At 35.3% G+C, this 7,838-nt stretch overlaps 1 long non-coding RNA gene, 1 other non-coding gene and 1 pseudogene across 3 annotated transcripts; all 3 read left to right on the top strand.

Annotated features, from left to right (window-relative positions):
- The first annotated feature begins 150 nt into the window (after window positions 1-150).
- LOC113118348 (uncharacterized) lies at window positions 151-4,482 on the top strand. Of its 2 annotated transcripts, none has more exons than XR_003294307.1 (4): window positions 151-220; window positions 1,705-1,870; window positions 2,450-2,584; window positions 4,329-4,482. It is a non-coding gene; the product is annotated as an uncharacterized LOC113118348 (long non-coding RNA). The 2 variants fall into 2 exon arrangements; XR_003294306.1 differs by having other exon boundaries at window positions 161-220; window positions 2,450-2,555.
- A 452-nt stretch (window positions 4,483-4,934) lies between these two features.
- The window catches only part of LOC113118008 (splicing factor 3B subunit 3-like), a 32,917-nt pseudogene continuing 30,013 nt past the window's right edge, over window positions 4,935-7,838 (top strand).
- On the top strand, window positions 5,644-5,719 carry LOC113118850 (small nucleolar RNA SNORD111). The gene has a single exon (XR_003294401.1). It is a non-coding gene; the product is annotated as a small nucleolar RNA SNORD111 (small nucleolar RNA).

The raw sequence follows: 7,838 nt of genomic DNA, 5'->3' as shown, positions 1-7,838 counted from the left end.
TGAGCGACTAACCCAATTTTTTTTTCTTACGCATTTATATACACAACACCAGGAAAGTGATGTGAATTGGTGTCAGGAGTTGCGAGAGAGTCCAGCGCCTTTTTTTAACTACATTTCCCATGATGCATTCGGAAAAGATGGTATTCACAGCGGGTCGCTAAAAAGTGCTGTGATTGAGGATGCCCGGAGAATACCTATTAACTCCAACTGCTCACAAAGTGTAAGATGTATATTTTTTATCTCTTTATAAATGTATTCTATATATGTTTTTCTGTTTATTCATATCCGTTGTTTAACGTAATCACTGTTCTGAAAGAAAAAAAGTTTGTGTACAACCAACAGACGCATAAATTACTGTTTATAAGATTGAGATATTAAACGTATATATTTCTGGCTGTTATTCTCCCTCATGTACAGTTTATTTACGTGGCATTCTACATGGAAGGAATTTTTTTGTGCATTCCAGATAAGTCTCAAGTTGATGCAATGCTGCTGCCTTGTGGACATACTTATACATGCTACTTGTACATAGAGCCACTATATGTGTAAACTTTCGAGCTTCAAACACACTTTTTTTTTTAAAATCACTTTATTTGGTCGTAAATTACAGACAAAATTAGATAGCATGTGATTAGATCTGCAATCGTTTCTTTTAGACTTGTAGCTTGAGCATCCTCAGAGACATTGTAAAATTAATTTTACAGTGGGGAAACTTCGTAAATTAGGAAGGAACTTTATTGGCACGATTGGGAAAGCATCAATGAAAACAATATAATGAATAAATACATACATAATATTTAATTCAAAAATAAGCTGACGCATTGCAAGTAGTAATAAAAATAATTTAACATATACAACATAAAACATTACTAATATAAAGAAAAATCTACAAACAAAAACAATAAATACAAAAGCACTAAAAATGATTAACAAAAATAAAATAAAGATTCAACTAAAAAACATTATTATACACTCTAAAACATTAATATACACTGTAAAATCTACTTAATCTTATTAAAACTGTAAAAGTGTAGTTGAGATATTTAAATCTCTGGAAAATCAAACTAAAAATAATGGTAGTCATATAAATGAAGTCATCGTCTTAAACTGTAATGGAAAAAATGAAACATTTTGTCTTTACGGTATGTGGTTCTTTTCTGGGATTTCCGTAAACAGTGCACAAGTGTGAGAGTCTTTTCTAAAGAATGTGATACCATTTTATAGACCATAATATACCATAAATATACCATATAATAAGACCGAATTCGTCCAAAAATCATAGTTAGATCATTATATATGACCTCCTTCAGACAGCCTAAAAGCTTTCATAATCGTTCGACCACGTTGTTTAACTTTCCTTTTTGTTTAAAAGTTTAAAAGACTTAAAATTTCAAGTCTATAGTCAACATAAGTTAGATTTTTTTTTTGTATGTGGTAACAGTAACTATGATACTTTGGCCAAAAAAAAGAAAGAAAAAAAGAAAAGAAAAACTATATTTTTTTATCTTCCCTTTCTAAATGTATGTTCCTTTTTAAAACCACTCAGAAAATGTATGTTCCATCAATTTCACAAGTTTTACCTAAGTCAAACTTAACAGTTAGAATTGGATGAAATGATATTCCATAAAAATAAAAAATAAATAACTATGAAAAAACACAAATGTCGTTTTTATAGCACGTTTCTACAATTTCTGTTTATTTTAGGTCGATCTTTTCGCTCAGGCATTTATTTGGACACTGCTGATGCGCGCCACATAACTGGGAGGACCTCTGTTGTTCCAGCGCCGTTTGAAATAACGAGCGAACAGGCCAATGAAAAATATACGTTTCTCATCTGAATGAAATCTACAACATCTTGGTTGCTAATTCGGTAAATAGTTTTCATACATTTCGCAAAAGACCCATATTTCTTTGTTATTCTAAAATTAGTTTTCAGAAATTATAGTAACAACCTTTATTTTGACTATAAAGTTTGTTAGCAGACCGGATGAAGATGAATGGACCACTGGACTAACACGCTTGCAAACTCAAGCGCCGTTTGCTGCAGCTTATGTGCAGATGTTGTGTTACATAATGTAAAGTTACAAGAACAGTTATTTAGCGAAATGTTTTTCCCCCCATGCATGTTATAACTCGAAGAACGATCCAAAGTGAAACCAAAAAAGTTCAGTTTGTCCTACATACATTTGATTTGCCATAGAGTTACTAATAAAAATACAAAATGAGTAACGTTACCCTAAACTTTGAGTTTGAAGTCAAAACATTTTTTTTTTTGTTGAAGTTAACATAAGACTATATGTTTAACGTGTTTGTATCTATGTAGAGTTTTATGTGTAATGTTTCTGTGCTGATTCAATGAAATGAACACAAGATTTTGCCTTACAAGTCGTTTTGCTGTCCTCCCCTTTAACTTTGATGCTTATACTGTCTCTGTGTGACTTGCTTGTAGGTGCTGGTTAAGCTCTTTGTCCTGAGCCTGAAGGTCCAGTTACTGCAGCCATTGTCCTGTGCTCAAAGGCGCCGGTGCACACTTCCTATGTGCAAGCAGTGTCGTGGTCAGTTAATTCATGGATTTACCAAAAAGGTGATTAAAGCTGACTTAAAGTACACATGAAATCAAAATTGACTATATTTACTTTGTTCGCCTAAATTGATAGTTTTGTGCTGAACAATTCATCCATGCGAGTCAATCCACACAAAAAAATTTTTGGCTTCATAATCTTTAATCAAAATCTGAAAATGCCCCTCCCCTCTGCATTGGAGGACCTTCACTGATGACGTAGGCTTGAGGAATTGGGTGTCTGCTTAATCTGTAACCACGCCCCTCCAACTGACAGTAGACAGGCTGCCTGTGTGTTTGCGAGCATTGACAGCGCGTGAAAGGAGAGATGGCGAGGAGGTGCATTTTTGGTTGTGGAACTCAAGGAAAACTTTTCCCTTTCCCTAAAATTCCCTCGTTACGGTCCAGATGGATCGATTTTATTACATTTCGAGGAAGGAGGGATAACAGCGTTTTCACGGATGTGCTCGAAGCACTTCACGCGCGAATACTTAAAAAATTGGACAGAACACGAAATGGGGTTTGTGAGATATCTGTCATTAACAGATAACGCTGTCCCGTCAGTGTACACCGTTAGTACCTCACAAAGTTTGACGACGGTGAGTTGAAATGAACCATGTCTCATGCAATTGAACACACCTACTTATCTAGATCCAATCAGGTGCTAGTTGTAAAATAAGCCACGCCCACTATTTTCCTCATTTATTATTCCGTTTCTCTCGGAAATACGTCACAACACTGGAGAAAAGCCGTTTGCAACTTCCGTTTCACGGGGACTTTAAAGGGTTAGTTTAGCAAATCAAACTGAATCATTTTAAACGGTTCGCGTCTCCAATACGCATTAATCCACAAATGACTTAAGCTGTTAAATTTTTTTAATGTGGCTGACACTCCCTCTGAGTTCAAACAAACCAATAGTAATTCATTTACTCAAACAGAACACTGACTGAACTGCTGTGAAGAGAGAACTGAAGATGAACACTGAGCCGAGCAGATAACGAACAACAGACTGACTCGTTCTCGAGTCAAAACCTTACAGTCTACAGCCGCGAGAGGGTGCTCTATACTGCTCAGTGCTCCTGTAGCCTACACTAAGCAGCATAGAGCACCCTCTCGCGGCTGTAAACGATAATGTTTTCTCTTGGTTCCTAATAAATGCGACCTATAGTCCAGTGCGACTTATATATGTTTTTTCCTCATCATGACGTATTTTTGGACTGATGCAACTTATACTCAGGTGTGAATTATAGTCCGAAAAATATGGTAATCAACATGACTGCATTCCGTCAGTTAACAAGTGTTTGTAAAGACGTTTTTAAACTTCAAACCTTTGCTTCCAGCTAAAATATGAGTCTTCTATCCATCATACTGCTATATTCAGTCAAAAAGTCATCCCATTTGAGTCAATAGAAAAATCATGCACCGTTTACAAGTGAATGTTCCAAAACCATTCTAACCAAATATGTCAGTGGGTTTTGATTTAAGAGGGTAACAGAAGATGAACTTTTTCCAGTGGAGGTTGCATTATTGACTAGAATTTTGTCCAGAAGCGACCATTTAATGTGAGAGGGCAATAGAGGATGGACTTGTTATGGTGGAGGATGCACAAAAATGCCATAATGATGGATTTGTTGCCTAAAACACAATCCTTTTTGCTTCACGAGACATTAATTGTTGGGCTGGAGTAAACTTTTAGTTTAAGGTGAACTAGTCCTTTAACTGAAAACAGTGTTTTTACAATCCACGTTCCATGTTCACGTTTTCTTAGGTGCCATAGAGAAGCAGAAGTTGGTATACATCCTGAACAGAGATGCAGCTGCCCACCTTACCGTCTCCTCCCCTCTAGAGGCCCACAAGGCAAATACACTTGTTTACCATGTGGTTGGTGTGGATGTGGGGTTTGAGAATCTCCAGGATGGACTATGAGGTCAGTGTATTTCTTGTAATGCATTGGTTTTCATCCTGAGGGCTAGGGTCTGAAACCTTCCAAGGGGACTGCAGGATGACTTACAAGTAGCTAAAATATTACATTTATAGCAACAAATTAAAATTCTAAATGAAAATGCTTATTAAAAAAAAACAGAAATATATGTGGGTGGTCTTCGAATATTGTGTTGGACAGTGGTGGGCCTTTGAGTCAAAAAGGTTGAACCACTGAACTAGTAGTGGGAAATAAGATTCACATTGGTGGCCTGACTAATGCTAAGTTGCCTAGGATGTAAACACAAGCAGCTAGTTTAATAAGGAACACAGATTCTTTACAAATTGAGGAGTTTTTGCTTGTAGCCAACGGCATGATACTGCTTCATCCTGGTTTTTCATGGATTTACAAATATAATCAGTTAAGGGACATGTCTCTAACTCCTAGTGTTAAATGTTTTTGCCGGAGGCAGATAACGATCCCACCGGAGAGGCTGCGGCAAACACACAGCAGACTCTGACCTTCTACGAGTTGGACCTGGGCCTCAACCATGTGGTGCGCAAGTACAGCGAGGCACTGGAGGAACATGGGAACTTCCTCATCACAGGTTCTGATCTTTTTAGAATGGAAAGATGTCTAAATGCTAGATAAGGATTCACAAGATAGACAATGTTGCAGCACCTTTAGCACAACACAGTTGTTATCTAGCACTTATTTCACCATAATTGCGGTTGAGAATGTCAAAAAAAAAAAACTATGTGTGACTCTAAGTTTAATATTTATTAAATTGAACAAAAGTGACCGTAAAGATATTAATACAAAAGTTTTGTTTTAAGTAAATGCTCCTTTTATTCATTATTAGAATTCTGAAAAAAAAAAAACTTTCAACATTTTGCAGAAAACCTTCATATTAGAATGATTTCTGAAGGGTCATGTTACACTGAAGTAATGTCTGCTATCACAGGAATAAGTAAAATTTGAAAATATTAAGAGGAAACTTTTAAAGTGGTAATTTTTCACTATATTAGTGGTTTTACTATATAATTGAATGAAGTGAATGCAGCCTTGGTGATCATAAGTTTATTTCAAAACATTATAATCCTACAGACCTCGAACTATTGGACAGCAGATTACAAGTATAAAGTATGTTCTTTGGAGCGTTGTGTCAGAAATGATGAATATCATGTCTCTTCTCTGACTGTATGATGAAGAGATTGTTTTGATATCTGATCTGAGAACGTTTTGCTTTTAAAGGAGAAAAATGTAGCTAAGTGTCTTATGAGTTTGTGCTAATCGGATCTTTACCCCCTGTGTGTCGTAGTTCCTGGTGGTTAGGATGGTCCCAGTGGTGTGCTCATTTGCTCTGAGAACTATATCACCTACAAAAACTTTGGGGACCAACCAGACATCCGTTGCCCAATCCCACGCAGAAGGGTGAGTTTGTGTGGTCTACCACTTTGCGTTTCTGTTTGAGCGCAATCAACTAAACATCACCTTGAGAAGTCTAAACAGCTTTTAGTATTGAAATGATGAGCTTTTCATGTCTCTTCTCTGACTATTTAACTGGAGACACATAAAGATCTCTGATCCTGATGTTCGTTTTGACCTCGTTTGTTTGTTTAGTTCTCAGTTATTGTGTTTACAGAATAAATTAAACACAGATGTGACCGCAGTGCATTTCTCTTTCAGAATGACCTGGATGATCCTGAGCGAGGCATGATCTTTGTCTGCTCTGCCACCCACAAGACCAAATCCATGTTTTTCTTTCTATCCCAGACATAACAGGGAGACATCTTTAAAGTTACTCTGGAAACTGATGAGGAGATGGTGAGCGCATAGAACTAAAAACCCAACTGTGTCATCTTTCTTTTTCACGGATGTACAAAGGTGTTGAAGCAAAGTGTAATTACATTAATTACTTTTGTGGCATTCAATTCTACATGGAAAGTCAGAATTTCTAACCTAAAATGTTCATGTAAAACCCCATTGAAGTTGTATTTGCAACTTGGAAAATTTCAACCCAGACTTTAAAGAAATGTGCGTGTATGAAATTACCAGAACACAGGTGATGCTAAATATTTAATTTACATGAATAAAATGCATTGAAATGTTTTCCTACTTTATATTGGTTGGGCAGATGTTTGCAGAGAAAGATGTGTAAAATACTGTTAAAACCTCTGCTGAAAATTGCATGCCTTCTAAACAAATCCATTGTCTGACTTTGAATTGAATGCAGTAGGTATATGCCGGTATCAGATTTTCATCTTGCAATTAATTATTAATGCTTTTATCATGAGATATGGTATTATAATAATATTGAACTTTAGTTGCACAGAGTGTTGTCACAATGCAGTATAACCAGTTTAATAACTTTTTCCTTATAACAAAAATAACTGAACTTTTAAATACAATTTAAATAATAAAGTAAACATTTTTACACATTAAAGTGCAAAAGAATTATAAAGACCAATAGGTATCACTTTACAGTAAGATCTCATTAGTTTGCCCTAATGCATTAACCTTTACGATGAGCAATAGCTATATTTGATACAGAAGTTTTTAATCTTTGTTAAAAACAATACAGCTGCTAGTTCATGTTAGCTCATTAAAAAACAGTTGCAACTTTTGATTTTAATGTGTTATTAAATATTGGAATTAACTAAGATTTTAATGTTTAGAAGATTTTTCATTGACCGTTTAACTAATTAATTAACTTATGGAGCCCTAATGTAAAGTGTTACCAAACAGAATAATTTTTTATCAAACAATATCAAAGGTATGTTATAAGTCTAGAATAAAATGTAATAATGTTTGAAAATAAATAGTTTGTCTAAATATTAAAGTATTTGGTGCTGTTGTGCATTGTGACCATTTGATTGTAAAAGTATTCTTAACATTTACAATTCTGAATAATTTGTAATTCTTGGTATTTTGAAGTGCCCACAATAACAATATCGGTCATGTTCATTATCATGATATATTGCATTACAGAATACCGGCACATGTCTAGAATGCAGTATTGTATAGTGGTTATTAATGACGCTCACAAGGAAATTGATTCAAGTGAAAGCTTTAATATAATATTGAGTGTTTCCAATGAACAGGAGTGAGATCTGGTGTCAGAATACACACATGAGAGGTTGAAATGCTGGAAAGTGATTGAATGTCTATTCATATTTTAGGTTACTGAGATCAGGATGAAGTATTTTGATACCATACCAGTAGCTACAGCCATGTGTGTTTTGAAGACTGGTTTCTTATTTGTTGCTACAGAGTTTGTAAACCAGTAAGTCCCTTTTCAGTCTTGCACATTCTTTCATTCACCTAAAAATAACTAAATACCTCAGATTAGGTGGC

This window comes from Carassius auratus, chromosome 18, assembly GCF_003368295.1.
Source record: "Carassius auratus strain Wakin chromosome 18, ASM336829v1, whole genome shotgun sequence".
Classification (NCBI taxonomy): domain Eukaryota; kingdom Metazoa; phylum Chordata; class Actinopteri; order Cypriniformes; family Cyprinidae; genus Carassius; species Carassius auratus.
This window is presented reverse-complemented; position numbering and strand designations above follow the sequence as displayed.